Raw genomic sequence first — 24967 nt, 5'->3', positions numbered from 1 at the left:
AACACAGTGAGACATTATGCATTATGAATTTTTTCGTTCAACTAATATGCAGTGAGTACCTGCAGTGTGCCTACAGTTATCCTAGGAACTTGGGATGAATTAGTGATTTAAAAAAAAAAAAGACAATTGTATTTGTTCTCAGGGAGCTTATATAATTTGATAGAAAATGTGAAAGATACATTAAAAAAACAGGAATTGAATCATTTTGTGTTGGGTGAGAAATCAAAACTCAGATACTCCAACAATAGTCTAATAGCATTTTCAGAAAAAGATAATAGGGAAAACGGTGTAAAAGGAGGCAAAATTTTAAAATATATGGACTAAGAATTTTCTAGAACTGAAGAAAATCTTGAATTGATCATTATTAAAAACAAAATTTATGATAACCTGTTAATGACAAAAATCAGTGAAAGTTTTAGTTTCTAATTATCATTTTATACTTTTTCCCATAACATTCTTGCAAATATTGGATAGATTTGCTTCTATGTAACTTTTACTTCTGGGACCAATTGTGAGTGGTATTATTTTCCAAATGATATATAATTGCTTATTTATAATGAATAGAAATTATTGAACATTGTATATTTTGTGCCAAGTCATTCTATTAAACTCTTTTTATCAGTTCTAACATATTACTAATTGGTTCATATATTCTCTTGATTTTTTCTATATAGACTATTAAAATTCTTGAAGAACAATTTGTTTCTTCCTCACTTCTCTTTTTGCCTATTGCATTAGTATTTAGGAGATAAGTTTATCATGCATTTTGGCTAGTAAGAATCTTTGAACACTCTTATTTTGCTTGGAGAATTTTTTACTTTATTATTCTCCCTCACCAAGGTACAGAAAAATTAATTGTCCTAGCATAACTTACAGCCAGAACTCAGGGATATATATTATGCTTTTTATATCTGAATTACCTTTTTAGATATTTAAATATACTGAAACATAATTTCTATACAATAATTTACATTAACTTAAATGTGGAGGTCAATTAGTTTATTTTTTAAATTTTTTATTTAAATATAGTTGATTTACAATTTTATATTAGTTTCAGGTGTACAATATAGTGACTGATTAAATAAATGCAGAAAAAATCAATACACAAACTGTATCCTAGCTGAGTACATAAACTTCCCCCTTCCCCAAGAGGGTACAGGTTAACAATTTTGTTACTGATATACATGTAAACTAGAATTGATCAATTAAGTAAATGGTGAATGATGGGAGCCTGCTTTCTCAGTCTTGGAGTGGGAGTATACACATAAGCAAGGAGGAAGCCAGAGAAATCCATGTGGTAATGGATTACATTCGAAGATATCAATATGAATTCATGGTTCGCTTAATATAGATATAAGTGGTTACATATAGAAATATTTTATGTGTGTGAATATATACTGGTTAGGATACACACACGCATTTCCTTGCTTCTGTTCTGAGAAGGCCTAGAAGTAATGACATCTCAGTAACAATGAGCGTATCTTGCACCTAGACCTTGGTTTCTAATACCATTCTGCAATAAAGGAACCAGAATTCCTCAGGGAAAAAAAATAGCTGATTCTGACACTGGGGCAAAAAATATACAAGATGAGGCTGGAGTAATAAAATACTTGAAAATAATGAAATACTTGAAAAATTAACATGTGCTTTGATGACGGTATATCAAAGGGACAAATAAGCCAATTGAACGAACTCTCAATGGCTAGGGCCAGAATGATTTGAGTGAGAAATGTTCTTCTTTATTCATTTATCCATTCAGGGGCACTTAGGTTGCTTCCATATCTTGGCTATTTTAAATAATGCTTCAGTGAATATAAGAGTGCAGATCTTTTCAAATTATGTTTTCATTTTCTTCAGATAAATAACCAGCAGTGGAATTGCTGGATCATATGAGAGTTCTATTTTTAATTTTTTGAGGAATCTTCATGCTGTTTTCCATAGTGGCTGCAACACTGTACATTCCCAACAACAGTGCACGAGGGTTCCCTTTTCTCCACAACCTTGCTGACACTTGTTATTTGATATCTTTTTGATGATAGCCATTGTGACAGGTGTGTGGTGATATTTTATTATGGTTTTGATTTGAATTTCCCTGATGATTAGTGACATTGAGCATCTTTTTATTGGCCTGATATTCATTTCTATGTCTTTGAAAAAATGTCTATTCACATCCTCTGCCCATTTTTTAATTGGATTATTTGATTTTTTGATGTTGAGTTGAATGAGTTCTTTGTATATTTTGAATATTAAACACTTACCTGATATATCACTTGCACATAAGTTCTACCATTCAGTAGGTGTACTTTCCATTTTGTTGATAGTTTCCTCCACTGGGCAAAAGCTTTTTAATTTGATGTAGTCCCATTTTTTAATGTTTGGCTTTTTATTCCATTGAAGCTATATCCAAAATAATATTACTTAGACCAATATCACTAAGCTTACAGCATATGTTTACTTATAGAAGTATTATGATTTCAGGTATTACATTTCAGTCTTTAATCCATTTTGAATTTATTTTTGAGCATGGTGTGAGGGAGTAGTCCAGTTTGATTCTTTTGCATGTAGCCGTCTCATTTTCCCAACACTGTTTATTGACGAGCCTATATTTTCCCCATTGTATATTGTTGTCTCCTTGTTGTAGATTAATTGCCCATGTAAGTGTGGGTTCACTACTAGGCTCTCAATTAATTCCATTGATCTGTGTGTCTGTTTTGTGCCAGTACTATACTGTTTGTATTACTGTAGCTTTGTAGTATACTTTGAAATCAGAGAGCATGATACTACCAGCTTTGTTCTTTTTCAAGATTATTTTGTCTATTCAGGGTCTTTTGTGATTCCATAAAATTTTTTGAAATATTTATTCTATTTCTGTGAAAAATGCCATTGGTATTTTGATAGGGATTGCATGGAATCTGTAGATTGGGTGCTATGGTCATTTTAACAATATTAATTATTTCAATCCATGAACATGATGTACCTTTCAATCTCTTTATGTTGTCTTAAGTTTCTTTCATCAGTGTCTTATAGTTTTCTGAGTACAGGTCTTTTACCTCCTTAGGTAGGTCTAGTCCTAGGTATTTGATTCTTTTCGATGTGATTGTAAATGGAATTGTTTTCTTTGTTGTTACAGTACAGAAATGCAATAGATTGTTGTATATTAATTTTGTATCCTGCAACTGTACCAAATTCATTGATGAGCTCTAGTAGTTGTGTGGGTTTTTTTTTTGGGGGGGCGGTCTTTAGAATTTTCCCTTTATAGTATTTAGTCATCTGCAAACAGTGATAGTTGTACTTACTTCTTTCCAATTTGAATGCCCCATTTCTTTTTCTTGTCTGATTGCTGTGGCTAGGACTTCCAATATCATGGTAAATAAAAATGGCAAGAGTTAGCATCCTTGTCTTGTTCCTGATTTTAAAAGAAATGCTTTCAGTTTTCTACCACTGAGTGTGATGAGAGCTGTGAGCTTGTCATATAAGACCTTTATTACGTTGAGATATGTTCCTTCTATACTCACTTTGTTTAGAGTTTTTTTCATAAATGGATAATAAATTTTGTCAAAAGCTAATTATTAGAGAAATGGATGTCAAAATCACAATGAGGTTTTGTGAGTCAAACCTCATACCTGTCAGAATGGCTACCATCAAAAAGTACAAAAATGACAAATGTTGGTGAGGATGTGGAGAAAAGGAAACCGTCATACACTGTTGGTGTGAATGTAAACCATTGCATCCACCAGTGGCTATGTTTCCAGGGTGATCTCCAGTTGCTGCCTGCCTCTCCAGGGGTGTTTCCAAAATTAAGCAGGTGTGTCTTACCCAGGCTCTTTTCTGTCCTAGGTCTTGGATCATGTGGTATTTTGTGTACATCCTTTAAGAGTGAAGTGTCTATATTCTAGAACACTCTGGCTTTTCTGATGGTAAGCTCCAGTGGCCTTCAAAGTCAAATATTCTGGGTGCTCATCTTCCAGTACAGACCCCCAGGCTGGGGAGCCCAATGTGGAGGTCAGACTCCTTGCTCCTTGTGGAGAACCTCTGCAGTGTCATTATCCTCCCATTTGTGGGTCACCCACCCAGGAATATGGGTCTTGACCATACCTAGTCTCCACCCATCCTACCCATCTTGTGGTGTTTAGCTGTAGAAGATGTCTTCTGCTAGTCTTCTAGTCTTTCTCTTTAAGAATTGCTCTTTAAGTATTTACAGTTTTTGTGTTCCCATGGGAGGAAATGAGCTCATGCTCTTCCTACTCTGCCATCTTGGCCACTCCTTAGGCATTTGTAATTTTTCATAACAATTCTATTATAAAAAAAACAAGATGAGAAGCTGTTCTATTCCTCAATATACAGTGATCATAGAGCTAAATTATTGGAGCCTAAATTGTTGCTACATTAAAAATCAGAATTTGTTTCTTTCAATTGTACATTCTATATTTCTATTATATAGAGAGTATATGCCCCTATTTTATTAAATAGCTCCTAAACTGGGGTGGGGAGAAACCACATTATTTTAAGTAGTTGACATAAGAGAACATATTGAAACATTTTAAAATATTTAACATATTATTTAGGAAACATTTCTCAGTAACTGAAATATTTACAGAGCTTAATGGGCTTCACAGTTAATCTGAATATTTTACTGTGGTAAAATATTAAGTTTGGTAAGAAAAAACATGAATAGTAAAAATATTTTTCCAGATTTCCTGGAATCTTCATTTTGTGTGATGAAACAAATTTTTGTTTTGATTTCTTTCTTTCTTTAGATTGACAAATTAGTACTACAATTCAAGAACTCACTTAAATTATTACCACCAGTATTTTCCAATTTATTTATGTAGTAATAAAAAAGAAAAAGAAAGATTTTGTCTTATCTACTCATTTCTGTTTAGGATTTATCTAATCTTCCACATTTCTCTACATTTTCCACAACTAAAATTATTTACTTGCCAAAAAAAAAAAAAAAAAAGTGAGGGAAATCTAGCTATTAAGATCAATATACAATTTTTTTAACCTAGAATTGGAAATATTGAGTCATAGGGTGGGAAAATATTTGGCTTTTTGTATAGGTCCCAGCAATTTTCCAAAGGGATAGGGACTTACACTCTCTTCAGCAATATATCAGTGAGGTCCTCCAGTTTAACAACATTTACTATTATCAGTTTTTGGTTTCCTTTTAGCTATTGTGCTAGAGGTATAGTGGTTATAATTTACATTTCCTTGAAAATTAGCAATGTTATAAATATTACATATGGTTTATATCATACTTACCATTTGGATAGTCTCTGGTTTAATTTATTTCCCATTTATTATGTTTTTATTTGTTTGCTATTCCTTTGAAAGTGTGAGTAACTTATTTATTATTGCTTTTATTATCTTTATGTATGTCTATATATGTGCTCTTTATCATATATGTAACAAATATATCATATTCATCTATTTATATATCTATGTCTCTATCCAAATATCCATCCATATCACATATTTTCTGTTTCCTATCTGTAGCTTGACTACTCACTTTATTAGTGGTGTTTTTTGATGGCTAAACTTTTGCCTTTTAATATAATAAAGCAAAAAATTATTTTTTATTTTATTGTTAGCACATTTTGTGTTAAATGTAAGAAAGTCTTGCCTACCCCAGGGTCATGAAGATATTATCTTGTGAATTGTTCTGGAAACTTGTTTGTTTCAGATTCTATATTTTGGTTTTCAGAGTTAACTGAGCTAAGGGGCACGGTTCAGTTTTTCATGTAAATATATGTTACCCAGCACCATTTATGGCGGAAAAAATAACCTCCATCATTTTTAAGTGACGTCTTTGTTAAAAATCAAGTGTGTGGGTCTTTTTTTTTTTTTTGACTCAGTCTGAATGGTTTTTCTTTTCTTGTACTAGTAACCACACTGTCTTTTAGTTACTATATCTTTATACTACATCTTTATATCTGTTAGTGAATAAGTTTGTCATTCTCAAAGTCTGCTGAGACTTGGATTGCGATTACATTAAATCTTTAGAAAATCTTGGAAAACTTGTTATCTTAATTTTGAGTCTTCCAATCTAAGGGCAGAGTCAGATATTTCCAGTTATTTGTCTTTGTTAATTATTTCAACAAATTTTTGAGCTATAGTTTTAAGCATTGAAGTTTGAATATCTTTTGATATGCTTTTTTTCTCATGACTTTTACTTACAATGTTACTGTAAGTGGTATTTTAATTTTGTTATTTAATATTGGTTGCTAGTATATAGAAATAAATGGAGTTTTATATATGAATTATATCCAGTGAGTTTGTTAAATTAAATTATTATTTGTAATTGTTTTTTTTTTTTGTAGATTCCTTTGCATTTGCTCCATATACAAATATGCCATCTGGGAAAAAAGTTAGTTTATTTTTCTATTCCAATATGTATGTCTTTTATTTATTTTCCTCTTACAGAGCCAGGTGGAATCTGCAGTACAATGCTGAACAGAAATGGTGAGAGTAGACATCTTTTACTTTTTCCTAAACTCAGGGGAAAAGCCTTTAAAAAAAAATATATATATATATATATATTTTATTGAATGGGGAAAAAGCTTTTAATATTTCACTATTAATTATTATGTTAGACATTCTTTGTTTTCATAGCAACACATCATCAGATTCAGCTAGAGTTCTACTTTTCTCACAATATATATTATACTTTGTCTAAAGCTGATATGAAAATATTTCAAGAGAGACAATGAATGATAATTATAATTACAAAAAATATTCTGTGTTACTCTAACTCACCAGCTGGTAATATACTACTTACCATTTTCTATTTTTTTGAAAAGTATGAAAACATGACTTAGGGAATTTTAATACAAAGTATTTCATCTCCTTTATGAAACCTGGTCCATATTTGGTTCTGCCTTAAGACCTTGGCAACAAGATCCATTAAACTGGGCCCTGAAATGTCATTGTCCCTACTGTTTTTTGCCTTCAAGTATGCCCTTCCTATGTGGTAATGTGTCAACAGAGCGAAGGGGATGTTCTCACTGTAGCTTACCAGTTGGTAGAATTAGTGTTATCTAGATAAGTCAAAGCCTATAAGGTCTTGGTTTGGTTAATACCTGGGACAATCTATTCATTTTATCCAAAATCTGACATATTTTCATTCTGATCTTTTTCTCCAAGCCTCAAAATCTTGTCCACTAAAGGTTACGCTCACATTATTTGTTTGGCTTTTATTCCCCCTAATTCCAATAGTATTTGACCTGCTAGCTGGCTGATATTTGTATTAATTATATATAATTTTTCACTGAATTTAGGCTAATGTCAGACCTTAAATTTCCCTTCTGATGTCCTTGTTACTTTTTTGGAGACCCATGGTCTATTTGTAAAAATGTTAGGACAATACACCCATGGGTTCCTTACTGATCTATGGACATTACTATGTTGTGTCATTTTTTTTGTTCTATATGCAATAGAATAGTTATGTGTGGTGAGTTACCATGGCATTCTTTGACATTAATTTTATTTCCAGTATTTTCTGGTTACTCTGTGGTGCTCTTCTGATTGTTCTTTCTTTTTAGCTTTCAATAAGTCTCCTCTGATAGGGTGTCTTCTGCCTGTTATAACTATCTCCATAGTCTAGTTTGTTTACAACTTCATTTGTTCAATATGCAAATATACCTGGGAGTTTGACTTTGAATCTACTTAAATGTATGTCACCACCTAATTCAAGTTTCTCTAGAAAAATATATCTAATTATCCATTTTAAGGTTTCTTATGTATAATGTGGGTATGGCAAAATTAAAAGAGATAATGGTTGAGAGTATCCTACATTTGAAGACAAGCATGAGTTCTGACAGTAAAGGAGCACACCAAGTAATTAACTGGACTAAACACAATTCCATACACAATGTTTTGAAACTAAAAAATATAAATATATCTTTACAACAATAATCATTAAATAGTATATTACAATCAAAGTAATAATAATGTTTCTAACATCAGACTTCTCACCAGACTCAAAGGTATCCATAAAACTGTTAACTAATACCTTCAACCAACATGTTGAGAGTGAAAAAACAACTGTCAAACACAGAAAAAAATCAATATTAAAAAAAATAAAGCCAGTGTATTACAACAAGGAGGAGACTAAATTCATAAGAAAAGATTGGGTAGTTATCAGTGAGGGTGAACAAAGAAATTGGTAAACATGTTAGTAACTCACTATGGTGGTTGACTCTCGTTACCATTAATAATAATTTAATTATTATGTTGAGTGGTTTTGGAGCTGGAGGAATCAGGCTCCCTGACTTCAGACTATACTACAAAGCTACAGTAATCAAGACAGTATGGTACTGGCACAAAAACAGAACAGATCAATGGACAGGAGAGAAAGCCCAGAGATAAACCCATGCACCTTTGGTCACCTAATATATGACAAAGGAGGCCAGAATATACAATGGAGGAAAGACAACCTCTTCAATAACTGGTGCTGGGAAAACTGGACAGCTACAAGTAAAAGTATGAAATTAGAACACTCTCTAACACCAGACACAAAAATAAACTCAAAATGGGTTAAAGACCTAAATGTAAGCCCAGACACTATAAAACTTTTAGAGGAAAACATAGGCAGAACACTCTTTGACATGAATCACAGCAAGATCTTTTTTGACTCACCTTCTAGATTAACGAGAATAAAAACTAAAATAAACAAATGGGATCTAATTAAACTTAAAAACTTCTGCACAGCACAGGAAAACATAAACAAGACAAAAAGACAACCCTCAGAGTGGGAAAAAATATTTTCTAACGAAGCAACTGACAAAGGATTCATCTACAAAGTATACAAATAGATCATGCAGCTTAATATGAAAAAAACAAACAACGCAATCAAGAAATGGTCAGAATACCTAAATAGACATTTCTCCAAAGAAGATATACAGATGGCCAACAAGCACATGAAAAGATGCTCAACATCACTAATTATTAGAGAAATACTAATCAAAACTACAATGAGGGCTTCCCTGGTGGCGCAGTGGTTGCGAGTCTGCCTGCCGTTGCAGGGTACATGGGTTCGTGCCCTGGTCCGGGAAGATCCCACATGCTGTGGAGCGGCTAGGCCCGTAAGCCATGGCCGCTGAGCCTGCACATCCAGAGGCTGTGCTCCACAATGGGAGAGGCCATGGCAGTGAGAGGCCTGCGTACCACACAAAAAAACAAAAAACAACTACAATGAGGTATCAGTTCATACTGGTCAGAATGGCCATCATCAGAAAATCTACAAACAATAAATGGTAGAGAGGGTGTGGGAGAAAAGGGAACCCTCTTGCACTGTTGGTGGGAATGTAAATTGATACAATCACTGTGGAGAACAGTATGGAAGTTCCTTACAAAACTAAAAATAGAACTACCATATGACCCAGAAATCCCATTACTGGGCATATACCCTGAGAAAACCATAATTCAAGACGAGACATGTACCACAATGTTCATTGCAGCACTATTTACAATAGCCAGGACATGGAAGCAGCCCAAATGTCCATCAACAGCGGAATGGATAAAGAAGATGTGGTACATATATACAATGGAATATTACACAGCCATAAAAAGGAATGAATTTGGGTCATTTATAGAGACAGAGATGAACCTAGAGACTGTCATATAGAGTGAAGTAAGTCAGAAAGAGAAAAACAAATATCGAATATTAATGCATATATGTGGAATCTGAAAAAATTGGTATAGATGATCTTATTTACAAAGCAGAAATAGAGACACAGACGTAGAGAACAAACATATGGATACTAAGGGGAAAGGGGGTGTGAGATGAATTGGGAGATTGGGATTGACATATATGCACTATTGATACTATGTATAAGATAGGTAACTACTGAGAACCTACTTTATAGCACAGGGAACTCTACTCAATGCTCTGTGGTGACCTAAATGGGAAGAGGGGATATATGTATACATATTTTTGATTCACTTTGCTGTACAGTAGAAACTAAACAGAATTGTAAAGCAACTATACTCCAATAAAAATTTAAAAAAAAAAGAGTTAATGAAGAATAAATATCAAAGCTATGAAAAAAAAAAAGAAAGAAAGCAGCTTAGTTTTTTTGGTTTTGTTTTTTCTTTTCCTGAAAGGGTGAGGGTTACATGCTAAGAACAGACACTGGAACAATGTGATTAATACAGAGCTTTCTGCAACCTAACTTAAGATAAATGCATGATGTGCTCAGTAACTTGAATAATAAAGTATGAGGATTATACTCTGGATTCATAATAAAATAAAATCTTCCAAAAAGATAAGAAGCCTGTAGTGTATTCAAAATAATAGAAGAGCATATTTGATATTTTCTTTGGTTTGCATGTGGTGTGAGGGTAAAGGAGCTGAGAAATCTGATAAGTTGTAGCTTAGTGACGTATACACAGCACATACGTATTCAGTCTACACTTCAGTGGATGGCTGAAGAAATTAATATCAGTATAATTTTTGAAATATAAAGTTGTAGATTTATGATAAGAGCTAGGCCAAATGTGCTGAAATGGAAATATCCTTTTCCTCTAGAACTATTAAACTACCACCAAGACTGGTGCTAGCCTTCCCACTTTGTCCTCTACTCTGCATTGATCTTGTCCTTGAGAAATGAACTTTATAAAATGAAAACTCACAAATTTCCATTTGATTTTTGGATAGCTTTGTATAATAGATGTGGTTTGTTTTGCTGACATAGTTATCTATCTGCCAGATATTTAACAAAACTTTTATCTGATACTCTGTGTCAAAAGAAGTTCCAAAGAATCTGTTGGATATTAGCATCTGAAGTCTCTGAAAAAATGGCCAAGCACAGATATAAGGAATCAAATCCCTAAAAGCTTTACAGTTTAAGCCCTAAGGTATTCAATAAAGCACAGTTGTATGCATACTTCCTTGTCAATTTACCTAATCTATAATGTGTTCAATGAAATGATTCAGTATGTTTGGTTTCTTAACTCTGTCTCATGGAATTATTTATATTATTATTATTACAGTCTTCTTAAAATTATTTTCTTTTACCTCCATCAAAGTGATTTTTTGATATATTTTAAATCTATATTAGTTATTCCCTTCCATTTTGTTAGAGATTTTTAAAAAATGGTGCTTGGCTGGGGGTAGAGTTGAGACTATTTTTTTATTAGTAGGAGTATTTGGAGGGGCTCAAATTAATAGCCTTGTTTTCCCACTCTGGTTAAAAGTGAAAGAAAACAAATGAAAAAAATCATATTGAGTCTCCAATATAAAAGTATATCATAAATATTTTATGACAACTTTGATTCTATAATACCTGGAATTCTATTTGGCACCACCAATATTTTCCAGAGTAAAAACTGTTATGTTTTATACTGGCATAAGTCAAAATGTATCTTCCCCTTAGTTTCTGTCTGCCACTCTTTCATATTTAATTGAAAGTGATCTAATGTCAGATTCTTGAATGTTCCTTGTGAGGAAAACAAGTAATGCAATGCACCATGAGGAACAACATGAATCTGTGGGTAAAGGTGAGTGTTTCTATAACATCAGCCAGTGTTTAAAAAAATATATTGCCACCTGCTATGGGTATATAATTAGTTGTGACTGCAAACACATGCAGGTATATTCATTTCTCTTTGCCAAAATTTTAATATTATTTTGGCATTTTATTTATAGGAAATGTAGGGGATGATCAATCAGTCCAATGAATGAGAAAAAGCAGTTTGTAATGCAAGCATAGTTATTGTGAAGAAGCCTAGATTTTAAAAAGATACTTTAGCAAAAAAAATTATTTTCACTAACAGTATGATGTAAGAGATTCTAACATAGCTAGCTTCTTATACTTGAGGACGAGGGAAGACTGACAAATTAAATACAGGTAGGGATTTTCCTTCCTGTAATGCCATAGGTATTTACGTGTTCCCACTTTAAACACATATGCTTCAGAAGACAAATGTAAAAAAAAAAAAAAAAAAAAAGACTAGGCAACATTAAAGTTTTATAACATAATTGTAACTCTAGTAATGAAGTAAATCGCTTCAAATTTTCTTTCTGTTTGTACATGTCTCCAATATTTAATACAAAAATAGCATTATGACAACTGGAAAATTACCCTACTGTACCACTATCTTTCCATGTTTTTTTTTCTTCAAACCTTATATAAACATTCTTAGAGGAGTCCAATTTATAGCCATTTTGAAATGGTGGCATTTCAAAATCGTAAAGCTTTGTTGTTCTGGGCTAGATATTATCCTCTAAATAATACAATTCCAGTGAGCTGGAACAATATCCTGCAGTGAATGTTTTAGCAAACAGACTTTTCCCTGAAGCACAGATGGAATTTCATCCAACTGTCAAAATGATCCACAGATTATATCTAAGCGTATGTATTGTCTAAGGATCTGCATTGTCTACACTCAGGTAGAAGGTCAACATATATCATTCTTAATATTTTCTGGTTGTTATTTGGACCTCCTTTCTATAGTTGGAAAAGTAGAAATTCAGTAATGAGTTTGTTAGATTTGAGTTTAATCAGCTACCCAAATATACATTTTAATTGAATCATTCCTGGATTTAGTAATCTGGTCTTGAATAACAATATGCCAGTGGGTTTTCTCTGGTTACTGAATTTCCTGAAATTAAAGATGTTTAACCACAGAACAGGTGCCATTTAAAGAGATGCTATAGTTGAGGGGCAAGTATTTGACCTATAACTAAATGAACATTAAAGATTTTTTCAACACTAAAATTTATCTGTATTTGGAATATTACTCAACTGCTCCATGAAACAGAAACTTAGAGAGACAAAGAGAAAACTTATCTCAAATAACATTACCTTATTTATTTATTTAAATATTTATTGAGCTCCTGCTATGTATCAGACATTGTATGAGGCACTGTGGTCCTACCTGTGAATATTGTCCCTGACTTTGTGTAACTTAGAATCTAATGAAGAATATTGACTGAAAAATATGATTTCATGTTCAATTACTGATCATACTTGTGATAATTCAAATGCTTGGAATTGTGTCTATGAGTATATGTTATAAGGGGAACTGATATTGTTTCTTAGAAATTGAGGAAGGATTTTCCTGGGTAAATAATGTTTCATGTGAGTACTGAAATAGGAGTTAGGAGGTGTCCAGGTACAAATGAGGGCAATGATCAATACGAGGAGGCTAAAGTGACCAAAGAAAGTGTTTTGGCAAAGCAGGAAGGAAATACATTGATTTGGACTAGGGTGGGAAACTTACAGATGTAGATACTAAAGAAAAGTGATAACTCTCTCACAAGTATTCCATATGTCTCATTATCATTAGTGGAATAAGAAATATAGCATCATATAAAGAAAAATAGCTTTGAAATGAGACAGGTATTTATTTGAATGTTACCTATTCTTCTTACTAACTTTGTTACCTAAGGAAACAGCTACCTTCTCTCACTCTTAAGAAGTTTAAAATGGACTGTTTGCATGGTTGTTGTGAGGATTAGAAATAATTTGAGTAAGGTTCTTTGACAAAAAGTGTTCAGAAAGAGCTTGGTATCATTAATGGTACTATTATTAATACTATTATTTAATATCAAGATGTCAGTTTACTTTAGAACACTCCAAGAAACTGAAAGTTGGAGACAGTTTGATGTTCCTCTATTTTCAGGAACTTTGAACAATCAAAGTCTTTTGCATATTTGAAATCATTTTCCCACATGACCTTTACATAAATGTAATAGTTTCATGTTTTTCTGTACTCCCATTTTTTCTGTTGTTACTGTAGGAATTACTGTAACCTGGATAAGGAATGTATTCCTAGTCCTTGACAGATATATAGATAGAAGGAAGGCAGAAAACATACTGGGTGTTCCAAATCTTGAATGATTTTGTAAAACTCAATCCTCTTATCCAGCTGTTGTTCAGTGATATGTTTTGGAGAATGCAAGTCTGCTTTTCATAGTGCACGTATGTAGTGCACCACTAGAGGCCATTAGACACCTCAGTAAATAAACAGATCTACATATCAATTAGTACCTTAATTGACATGCAAAAGTTTGTGATGACAGCTGGAGCAAATGAATTTTTCAGTGAGGGTTACAAATTTGTATGAAGTCAAAAAGACACATGCACCCCAATGTTCATTGCAGCTCTATTTACGATAGCCAGGACATGGAAGCAACCTAAGTGTCCATCAACAGATGAATGGATAAAGAAGATGTGGCACATATATACAATGGAATATTACTCAGCCATAAAAAGAAATGAAACTGAGTTATTTGTAGTGAGGTGGGTGGACCTGAAGTCTGACATACAGAGTGAAGTAAGTCAGAAGGAGAAAAAGAAATACCGTATGCTAACACCTGTATATGGAATCTAAGGAAAAAAATATCTCATGAAGAGACTAGGGGTAGGATGGGAATAAAACACAGACCTACTAGAGCATGGACCTGAGGATATGGGGAGGGGGAAGGGTAAAAAAGAAAAAAGTCTTTTGCATATTTGAAATCATTTTCCCACGTGACCTTTACATAAATATAATAGTTTCATGTTTTTCTGTACTCCCATTTTTTCTATTGTTACTGTAGGAATAACTGTAACCCGGAGAAGGTATGTATTTCTAGTCCTTGACAGATACATAGTTAGAAGGAAGGCAGAAAACATACTGGGTGTTCCAAATCGTGAATGATTTTGTAAAACTCAATCCTCTTATCCAGCTGTTGTTCAGTGATATGTTTTGGAGAATGCAAGTCTGCTTTTCATAGTGCACGTATGTAGTGCACCACTAGAGGCCATTAGACACCTCAGTAAATAAACAGATCTACATATCAATTAGTACCTTAATTGACATGCAAAAGTTTGTGATGACAGCTGGAGCAAATGAATTTTTCAGTGAGGGTTACAAATTTGTATGAAGGAAAATATAATACTGTACACTCTTTTATATGTTTAAAAGATTCTATGGAAACAACTTTATAATATAATTTGGTAAAGGATTATAAAGCAGTTTCAAAATATGAATTGATGATAGATACAATTTTTCTTCTGAGGCATTGAGAGGTAATGTGACTTCCTTGTAGTCATAAAGTTAAAATGAATAATACAACTGTATTTAGCCTTAAACTACTAGGCCATGGGGCAAATAGTTTGTAAGACTATAACAGATAGTTATAAGAAAAATACATAAAATAAGTAATAGTAAAGGTAAGCATTTTTACAAAACTTTCTTTTGTTGTTTGAATTTTGTCTGTTAAAAAGCGTTGTTTCCATTAAAATAAGAATGTGTGTGAACATGATACATGTGCAAATGAATGCAAAAATTAGTTCTAAATCTTTGACAACTTTTGAGTTCTAATTTTAAATTTGTCTGAAGGATTATTTGTAACTAGTTGATTTTCAAAGCTTTAAATTAAATATGTGCTTCTATCGTGGTGATTATATTTTCGACATGAAATGGCATTGTGTTGACAATTTTATGCTCCATAAAGGCTAGCAGAGAAACATATTGATAAAGGAAATCTGAATTCATTAAATTTACCACATCAAGGGAGAACATAACTTGATAATAGTGTCTCAGAAGTAGGATGGAGAAGGATATTTATAGATTTTTGGTGTCTAGGGTCCAGTGTTTTAAGGTAAGTCTTTTAAGGTGGGGTGCTAATAGGGATTAGATAAAAATAACATAGTATTTTTGGAAAAGCTATTAAAAAAACTGTTGTCTGGTAAGTGGGCTGTGTCCCTGTGAGCAATCTGTTGTTGCAATATGAGAGAAGTTTGTCCACATGAACAAACTGTTTGGCTAGACAAATTGGTTTGTAAGAATTTCTTTAAGAAAACAGTAAAATTTCTTATTTACTTACCATCCTATTTTCCCCAATAAAAATTTCCTGTAACAGAGTCGTGTTAACGCAGATGCTGTCAGTTGAGTACTATTGATGCTAGTTATATCAATTGTCAGTAACCTACTATGTGTCATTCTCTGGCCTAAGCTGGAAGATGTACCTGTACTGTGTGGAGATTATCATTTCAGATGTGCATCTTTATATGACAGCACAAGCATCCACTTGTCAGATTCTTTTCACTGATATTTTATTATTTTTATGTCATATATTCATGAGAAGGATTGATCTGTAGTTTTACGCACAGTATTGTATTTGCTTTACAAAGGCCTGGGAAGTTTCTCTACCTTTTTAATGCTTAGGATAACTTATACAACATTTGGACTATGTGATCTTTCATTATCTGGCAGAATTTTCTTGTGAAGTCTTCTATTTCTGCTGATTTTTGGGGGGGAGCGGATATTTTCCTAATAACTATCACAATTTCTTTGATTTCCTTTTGGAATATGTAAGCTAACTCATGAGATCAATGTTGATAGTCTATATTTTGTTAGGAAATTATTGATTTCATATAAGGTTTCATATTTTCACAGGGATCTACATATTAGTCTCTTAGAATTTTTTAAGTCACTTGTGTTTCAATGGTTATTTCTCCCATTGCATTTCCTATTTTGTTTTTTTGTGCTTTTTTCTTTTTTTCTTTGAACAAATTAGCTAGCAGTCTCTGAATGTTGATCTATTAACTATATATTTTTTTGTATGCTTTGGCTCATAATATGTTGCCGTTATTATCTTCCTTTGATTTCCACATACAGCTTTATTTTGTTTTCATTTATCTAGTCTTCTAAACTATAAAGAGTAACTCACTAATTTTCATTCTTTCTATATTACTGGTAAAATTTTTAGTGATATGAATTTTGTCTATTAATAAATTGAATGTGCCATGTATTCTGATGTGAATTGGTTTCTTTGTGATTAACTTTTTAAGTCTGTAATTTCAGTGCATAGATTTGTTTGATAAAAGGTTAAAAAATTTCTAGGTAAAAAAGATCTGTCTGTTTTTTTATTTGTCTTCTCTTTGTTTTTGTTAGTAATTTCTAGTTTCTTTTTGTATTTGATGAGAAAATATTGTTTGCAATATTTCTAATTTCTAAAAATTCATCGCTTCTTTTAAACCTATTATAAAACATTTTTCTTTGTAAATATCTCATGGACACTTGGAAAAAAGATGTATTCTCTCTTATCAAGGGGTTGAGTTTGAAATATATCTCTGAGTCTACCTTGTTTTATTTTGTTTAAATATTTTATATTCCTAACTTTTTTGTCCACTTGATTCACTTTGTACTGAGAATGACAGATTAACATTTCTTATTGTTAGTGTGATTCTATAACTATGTCCTTGCATCCTCTGCAGTTTTTGCTTCAGGCAGATACTATGTTCTTTGGTTCATAAATTGTAATATATATTATGTGCTCATTGTGAACTGTGGCTTTTAGCATTAATAAACTGTTCTTTGTCAGGGTTAATGTTTGGAGTTTATATTCTACATATATATTCTACACATTAGCACATTCACTCCTGCTTTTTTTCATTTTATTTACCTGATGTACTTTTCTTTAATTGAGGTATAGTTGATTTACAGTGTTGTGTTAATTTCAGGTGTACAGCAGTGATTCAGTTATATATATAGACATATATGTATATGTACATGTGTATATGTACATGTATATATGTATATATATATTCTATTTCAGATTCTTTTCCCTTATAGATTATTACAAAAGATTGAGTATAGTTCCCTTGTATTATACAGTAGGGCCTTGTTGGTTATCTATTTTACATATAGTAGTGTGTATATGTTAATCCCCAAACTCCTAATTTATTCTTTCCCCTTCTCCCTTTGGTAACCATAATACTTTTGTCCACCCTTTATTTGTAGTGTTTCTGAATTGGTTTTAGGTGTGTCTCAGAGTAGAGCATAGTTAGATTTCGATTTGTGAGAAAAATTGATAAAATATTTTTAATTACATGAGTTAATTCAATTGACATTTATTGATACTTATATGACTGTCTTCAGTATAAGCTCAGTCACAATTTTTATAATTTTGTATAATTTGCTTTATATGCTATTTGTTTCCTTGCAAGATGTGTTTTTTTTTTTTTTTTTTTGCACATAGGAAAAGGTTTGTACCTTTTTAGGAACTTTTATTATTTAATTGTAGTGGTTACTCTTGTACCTGTACACTTTTATTGTCTTTAGTCTTCTAGTTTTTAAATATTTACCAATTTTCCATTTTCTTTTATATCATTTAATACCCCTATTGACAATACTAAAAAGGTTGACAATAATTTCCCATTTTCCTCTCCCTTCTCCTCCTACTTTATTGTTGTATTATTTCTGTTTTATCAAAACTTAATTTTAAAATTATTTTTCCATCCTCATCTCTTTTTTTGTTTTGGCCTTAGGTGTACATTTAGTCATTTAAAAATACTCACCATTAGGACTTTTGCTGAGTTGTTTTCAGGCAACATTTTTTTGAAGGAAGGTCACCTCTGGTATATTACTCAAGAAGTGCTGATGGATGCAGAATTTTCTAAGCTAATGTTGAAAAGATTTTCTTTATAATATTGATATTTTAATGACAACATGGCTAGAAATAAAATTCTTTACCTTTGTTCTTTGGATTAGAAAAAAAACCTGCTTCATTGTTATTTGCTTTTTATGTTGATTTTTTGTGTGTGTGTGTGGTACATGGACCTCTCACTGTTGTGGCCTCTCCCATTGTGGAGCACAGGCTCCGGACGCACAGGCTCAGTGGCCATGGCTCATGGGCCTAGCTGCTCCATGGCATGTGGGATCCTCCCAGACCGGGGCACGTACCCATGTCCCCTGAATCAGCAGGCGGACTCTCAACCACTGCACCACCAGGGAAGCCCTGTATGTTGATTTTGAAATTCCTGATGCCAGCCTAATTTTTTTGCCTTTGAAATTTATCTGACCTTTGCCTTGAAGACTTTTTCTTTACTTCTGAAAGCTAAGTATTTTATTTGGCTATTTCTCAGAGTGGATCATTCTTCCTCCTCTCTCCCCACTCTGAAGTACTCAATAAGCCCTTTCAACTTTCAGATTTTTTTTTCTGGAAATATTTAGTGGATTATAGTTTTAAATGTTAGGTCTGTTCTATTGGTTTCTTTTACTTTTTAAAAGATTTTGATAATATGTTGCTCTTTGTCTTCAATTTCTATTTTCTTTTTGCCTTTTTTACTTCTTTCTTGATATTATTTTCTTTCTCTTATTGATTGCTCTCCTGTCTTTGTCCTTTACTTTCTTTTATGTTATTCCCTTTTATGCATGATATAATTTATTTTCCACTTCTGAGATAATTATGCCTTTCTCTTGAGTTCAATTAACTCTCTACATTTTTATTCCTATTTTTTGTACATTTCTGTTTTTAATTTTTGGATTTAGCATTTCTAGTTGTCTTTCATACCCTCACATACTTATTTTTACATATTTAATTCTCTTTGGAGTGTTTACAATGTTTTCTTCTGGTTCGTGGTTTTATTCAGGGGGAAAACATTTTCTTCAATTGATATGTATGAAATTTTTCTCTTGTTTATTTTATGGTTTGGGGGTTATAATATTCTAGTTTAATGGCACATGCAGATCTAATTATATTGAAGTCATTCAGCAGGTTATATTTCTTTGGTTTTCATGGGGAGGGAGTTGTGAGTGTTCCAAATTTATGGTTTGCTTTTGTCTTGCACAACTGTACTTTTCTCATTTTTCTTCTATCTTCCTCACATGTGAATTGCTAAAGGGTGCTTCTTCCTTCTTTTTATCTTTCTCTCAGAACCAATATGTTTCTAAGACTTCCTTTTTGTTTTACTCCTGCACCTCTAAATTTTTCCTACCATTTAATCATGCCTGTTCTTTTAAATTACACAACTTTTAAGGTTTATTCTATATAGTCTGTACTTTTGTCCAGACACTTGAATTTTGAAATTTCAAGATTTAGTGTGGACTCAAATCTTTCTGACTGACTTTTAATATCAGTAGTAGACCCTTTAACTATAGTTCTCCTTTGTCTCTTGACCACATTTACTGGTTTGTTTTTGTTTTCTGTTTTGTTTTTTTTGTTTCTTGCCTTTGCTTAACACAAAGTCTTATGGTGAAGTGGATGTGGGATAGCTAAACTAGTGACTGCACATGCGGATTTGGTTATTATTTTCTTGTTACTCATAGTTATTTTTGATTCTAGGCATTCTCTGCCTTTATGTTTTCGAGAACATGGCTCTGGTATAGATTCCCTTTCCCTTTTTGTTGTTTACATTATTTTGGAGGAAATTTTAAGAGAAACAAACTTGGCTATGATGTTGTCTTTGGCTAAAGTAACTTTCTTCACTATCTTTTTTAAGAGACAAAGTGTCTAAGTTTCATGCTGAAACCACTAGGTGGCATTTTGTGGGGCTCTGAGGAGCTCCAGTTCTTTATGTCTCAGTGATGACAGAGTTCAGTGAGAGGCAAAGTGACAGATAAGAAGTGATTTATTAGAATAGGACTTGTGACACAAGTGGGCAAGGAAGAAGTTGCCATGCCAAGAACTAAGTGGGCTACAGTTTTATTACCAAAAGAAAAGTAAGGAGGGGGAAAAGACCACCTTCTTCTTCATTCTTGAGTAGGCGCCATGCTTCCATGATCAGTTCCTCCTCTATGTTGGGCGGGGGAGTTTTCTTGTCCGTACATAGTGAAGCTGGGACTGTCATGGCACTATGGAAAAATTATTTCAGGTCTCAGCACAATGAGGATCTTTCACTTTGAAATGTCACCTTTCCATGAATTATTGTTTTTTATGTGTGCAGAGAGGTTGTCCTAGGGGTCATTAATTTACTGAGTTCAATGGGCAGGATATGGGTCTCATGCTACCATTGTTTTATTGTTTTGGGGCATGTCTCATGCTCTGTTGCATGGTTTTGTTGCTAAGCAAGCCTGCTTTGTTTTGTGATTAAGCAAACCTGCTTTCTTGAGTGATCATTAACTTACAGGGGTCTACCATATTTTTGCTTTACTTAAAATCCCTTAGTGAGATTAACTATTTAATTACCTACTTTGTTCCTCTACTCTGTTCTTATCAATGTTATGAATAGTCTACTTTAGAGAATAAGAAGGATAGGCAGCTTATATAGTTTGCAATAATTCTGTGTGTATTATGTGAATCCTCTGTAGTATTCTGCTCCACCAGAAGCAAAGTCTGAAATCAGGGAAAAACACACAAATTCACAGAAAACATGTTAAAACTTCATCTGATGAGATTTGAGGAATACTAAAGGGTTTGGGTCTCATGGCCCTGAGAACCAGGGGTAATATATTTAAGCAGGAAATCTGTATATCAGAGAGTTTGGCCAGTTTGATTTTTTTTGAATGCCATCAGTTTTGTATTTCTTTCTGATTGAGACTGATGGCAACAATAAATTTTCCCAGTATATGATAGGATTTTCAAAGTTTCTTAATAACAGTACCACTAAAAATGGGTGCCACTGTAACTGGAGGTTGGAATACCCAGGTTGAGTATACAAAAATCAAGAAATTTTGTTGCTACTGTCAGAGCTGTATTTCTCTGGCTTAAAGGACTTCAAATCATCCTAAGGATAAGAAACACAAATGACAAAGAAAAACTCAATTCCATTTGTAAGTTTCAAAGAGACTGAAGCTTGGGTTACTGTGGACATACAAACTTTAAAATTCTATTGTAATAATGCTGATGACAGGTGAAAACTGTAACAGAGATACACTCATAAATTTTAGTAGAGATATCTAAACAATACTTACCTCTGTTGCAATCATACAGATATCATAGACATGCCAAAAGTTATTTTTATATAATTTACAACCAGATTTTCTGTACCTTACTGATTTCCTCTTTACTTTTTCTATAAATAGAAAAAGGTGCTTTATTCTGTTTATTTATTTATGTCTTTTATTGTGGATTTCTCTATTTCTTCTTGCAATTCTATTTTTTCTCATGTACTCCAAGCTTATTAGAAATGTAGTTCGTGTTGGTGAATTTGCCCCTTTAACATTATTAAATAATCTTTTTATTATCAGTAATATTCTTTTTGCTGGAATCTGTTTTGTCTGATGTTAATATTACCCCTTCAGCTTTTTGTGATTAGCATTAACATGAATTATCATTGCCCATTCTTTTGCTTTTAATCTAATTATGCCTTAAAATTAAAATGGATTTCATAGGCATCCTACAGTTGAATCTTGCTTTTTTATACACACTACTAACCTCTCCCTCTTAATTGAGGTCTTTAGACCATTTACATTTAATACAATTGTTAATAAGTTTGGGCTTACATCTATCATTTTTCTATTTGTTTTCTACTTGTATTATCTGTTTGTTTAATTCTTCCTCTTTTACTTGCTACCTTAGGATTAATTGAATATTTCTGTGATTCCATTTTATCATTTTTTTTGTTTTTATCTATAGTTTCTATATTATCATTTTAGTAGTTTCTTTTAAGAATATATTTTTCATCTTAAATTTAGTATAGTCTATCTTCAAGTGATATTATATCACTTCATGCATAGTGTAAGAATCTTCATATGTTCTAATTCTTTCCTTGATGGTTGCACTACTGTTAAACATCTTACTACTGAATATGTCATAAACTTGACAATACATTGTCATTATTTTGCTTTAATTAATTATTGTTTTAAACACAAAAAAGTTACATTTTCCAGTTTTCTTTGTTTCTTCTTTTATTTAGATTTCCTTCTGGTCTAATTTTTCTTCTGCCTGAAAGATTTCCTTCTAAATTTATTTTAATGGAGTTCTTCTGGTGATGAATCAGCTTGTTTGTCTGAAAGTATTTTTAATTTCTTTTTCATTTTTTACATATATTTTCAAGAAATATAGATTTCTAATTTGACACCTTTTATTTTTACAGCACTTCAAAAAATTTTAAAATGTCTCCTGCTTTATTAAATGAAGAGAAATCTGCTATCAATCTGATCTTTTATCCCCTGTAGCTAATGTATTCCTCCCCATCTCCCAGTTGCTTTAAAAATTTTTCTCTATCACTGGTTTTCCGCAATTTGGTCATGATATAACATGGTGTACTTTTCTTCATATTTATTCTGTCTGGGTTTTACTGAGCTTCTTTGATATGTGAGTTTATATTACTAATCAAATTTGGAAATGTTTTAGCCATTATTTCTTCAAATAGTTCTTCTCCTCTCCAACTACCATCCCAATTAAGGAATGTATATAAAGTCATTTGGAGTTTTCCAGAGATCATTAATGCTGTTCATTTTTTAAAATCTTTATTCTCATTGTGCTTAATTTTGGATAGATTCTAGTGCTGTGTCTTCAGGTTTACTAACCTTGTTTTCTTCAATGTCTGATGTGCCATTAATCCCATCCAGTTGTATTGTTTTTCATTTTATCCTTGTAGTTTCCATTTCTAAAACTTTAATTTGGGTCTTTTTAAAAATAATTTTTGTTTCTACTTAATATTTTTAGCCTTTTCTGTAGCATCTTGGACAATTGTAAGTTACAATACTTGTTTTTTATATTCTTTGTGTACTAATTCTATCATCTGTGTAATATCTGGGTGGATTAAATTTTCTCTTCATAGTTGGTTCTATTTTCCTGATTTTTATACTTTATTTTGTTGGGTGCTTGATATTTTTGCATTCCTAGTTATGTTTTGTGTTTCTGGTACATAGTTAAGTTACTTGGAAACAGCTGGGTTCTTTGTAGTATTTATTTTAGGCATTATTTGGTAGGACTAGAGGACTATTAGTCTAGGGCTAATTTTGAACCACTGCTGGCAAAATTCCTCTTAATATTTTTCAATATCTTGTTATTTATGAGGATTTTGATTATTTATGGTGGGAACAAAATCTATTCTTAACCTTGCATTACCTAAGGGTATTAGTCTCTCTAATTGTTTTGGGACATATCTTTCCCTAACAATAGATAGCTTCATTATATATTTGCACTGATTATTGCTCAGCTAAAGATTTCAGGGTGATCCTCTTCATATCTCTGGATCCCCCTCTATGTGGATCTCTTTCCTCTCTGGCACTCTGCCTTATGAAATTATAAAGTGGCTTGTGTTTTTCCCCAGACTGTTTCCTTTATCATCTGCTACAACAGGCTATTCTCGTATCTACATTTGTAAACTTTATTATCCTACTTTTTAATTTTTATTTTATTTTACTTTTTTTAAGGAATTTTTTTTTTTATTTTTTATATTTTGTGCTGCATGGCATGTGGGATTTTAGTTCCCAGATCAGGGATCAAACCTGTGCCCCTTGCAGTGGAAGCATGGAGTCTTAACCACTGGACCTCCAGGGAAGTCCCCCTACTTTTTAAAATTAAAGTGAAATTTAATTCAAGTCTATAGACATAGATATACATATACATATGCCTTAACATACACATATATAGAGATTATTGTTCCTTCTGTGAATAAAACATTATGAGAATTATATATGAAGAAAGGATGCCCTATCTTATAATCAAATAATATCCACCTTCCAAGATGCAAATCTAGTAAAGCCTCAGTTAATCACTTCCATTGTACTGCAAATGGATATTTTCTATTTTCTGAATTCTAGTAGTTCCTAGTAACTATTGCAGAGTAAATCATTTATTTCTTCCTCATGTAAATAAAATGATAATTTTACCTCTCCAAGTATTTATGTGTATATATCAGCAACCTCTTTTTAGTGTGTGTTGTATAGTGGAGCCTGGAAATCTGAAATCATATTTACTAGACTTCCTTTGAAGTTAGCATTCTGCCTGATTATATGCTCTTTATTTCTAAATTGAGTTGACTTGGGAAAGATAAATGTAATGAGGAATCAATTTGATGGTATGATTCTAAGTAGATGGGGAAAGACCCTGGTGGTTTTCAATTTTAGCACTATTCTTATGTTTTATCTTTTGAATCACAACAAGACAATAGTTCCCTTGGCAACTTCACTTCTGTGTTTTATTTTTTGAGAAATTTTCCTGAGTGCTCACTCTAGTTCCCGTTTCCTTAGTCCTTCCAATGATTATTTAAATTATTAATAGGTAATTCCCAAAATTAAGTCACTTCTAAGAATAAATATCTTTAAACTTTAACTGTGAAATTGAATTTGCACTGATACT

The 24967-nt window shown here is 32.4% G+C and overlaps 1 pseudogene; it reads right to left on the bottom strand.

Moving 5' to 3' along the window:
* Positions 1 to 20564, bottom strand: part of LOC102976082 (KRAB-A domain-containing protein 2-like) — a 45444-nt pseudogene extending 24880 nt beyond the window's left edge.
* Between the last annotated feature and the right edge of the window lie 4403 nt (positions 20565 to 24967).

The sequence above is a fragment of the Physeter macrocephalus genome, chromosome 16 (genome assembly GCF_002837175.3).
Source record: "Physeter macrocephalus isolate SW-GA chromosome 16, ASM283717v5, whole genome shotgun sequence".
In the NCBI taxonomy this organism is placed as follows: Eukaryota; Metazoa; Chordata; class Mammalia; order Artiodactyla; family Physeteridae; genus Physeter; species Physeter macrocephalus.
The sequence above is the reverse complement of the archived record's forward strand: the minus strand, read 5'-3'. Positions and strand labels throughout refer to the sequence as shown.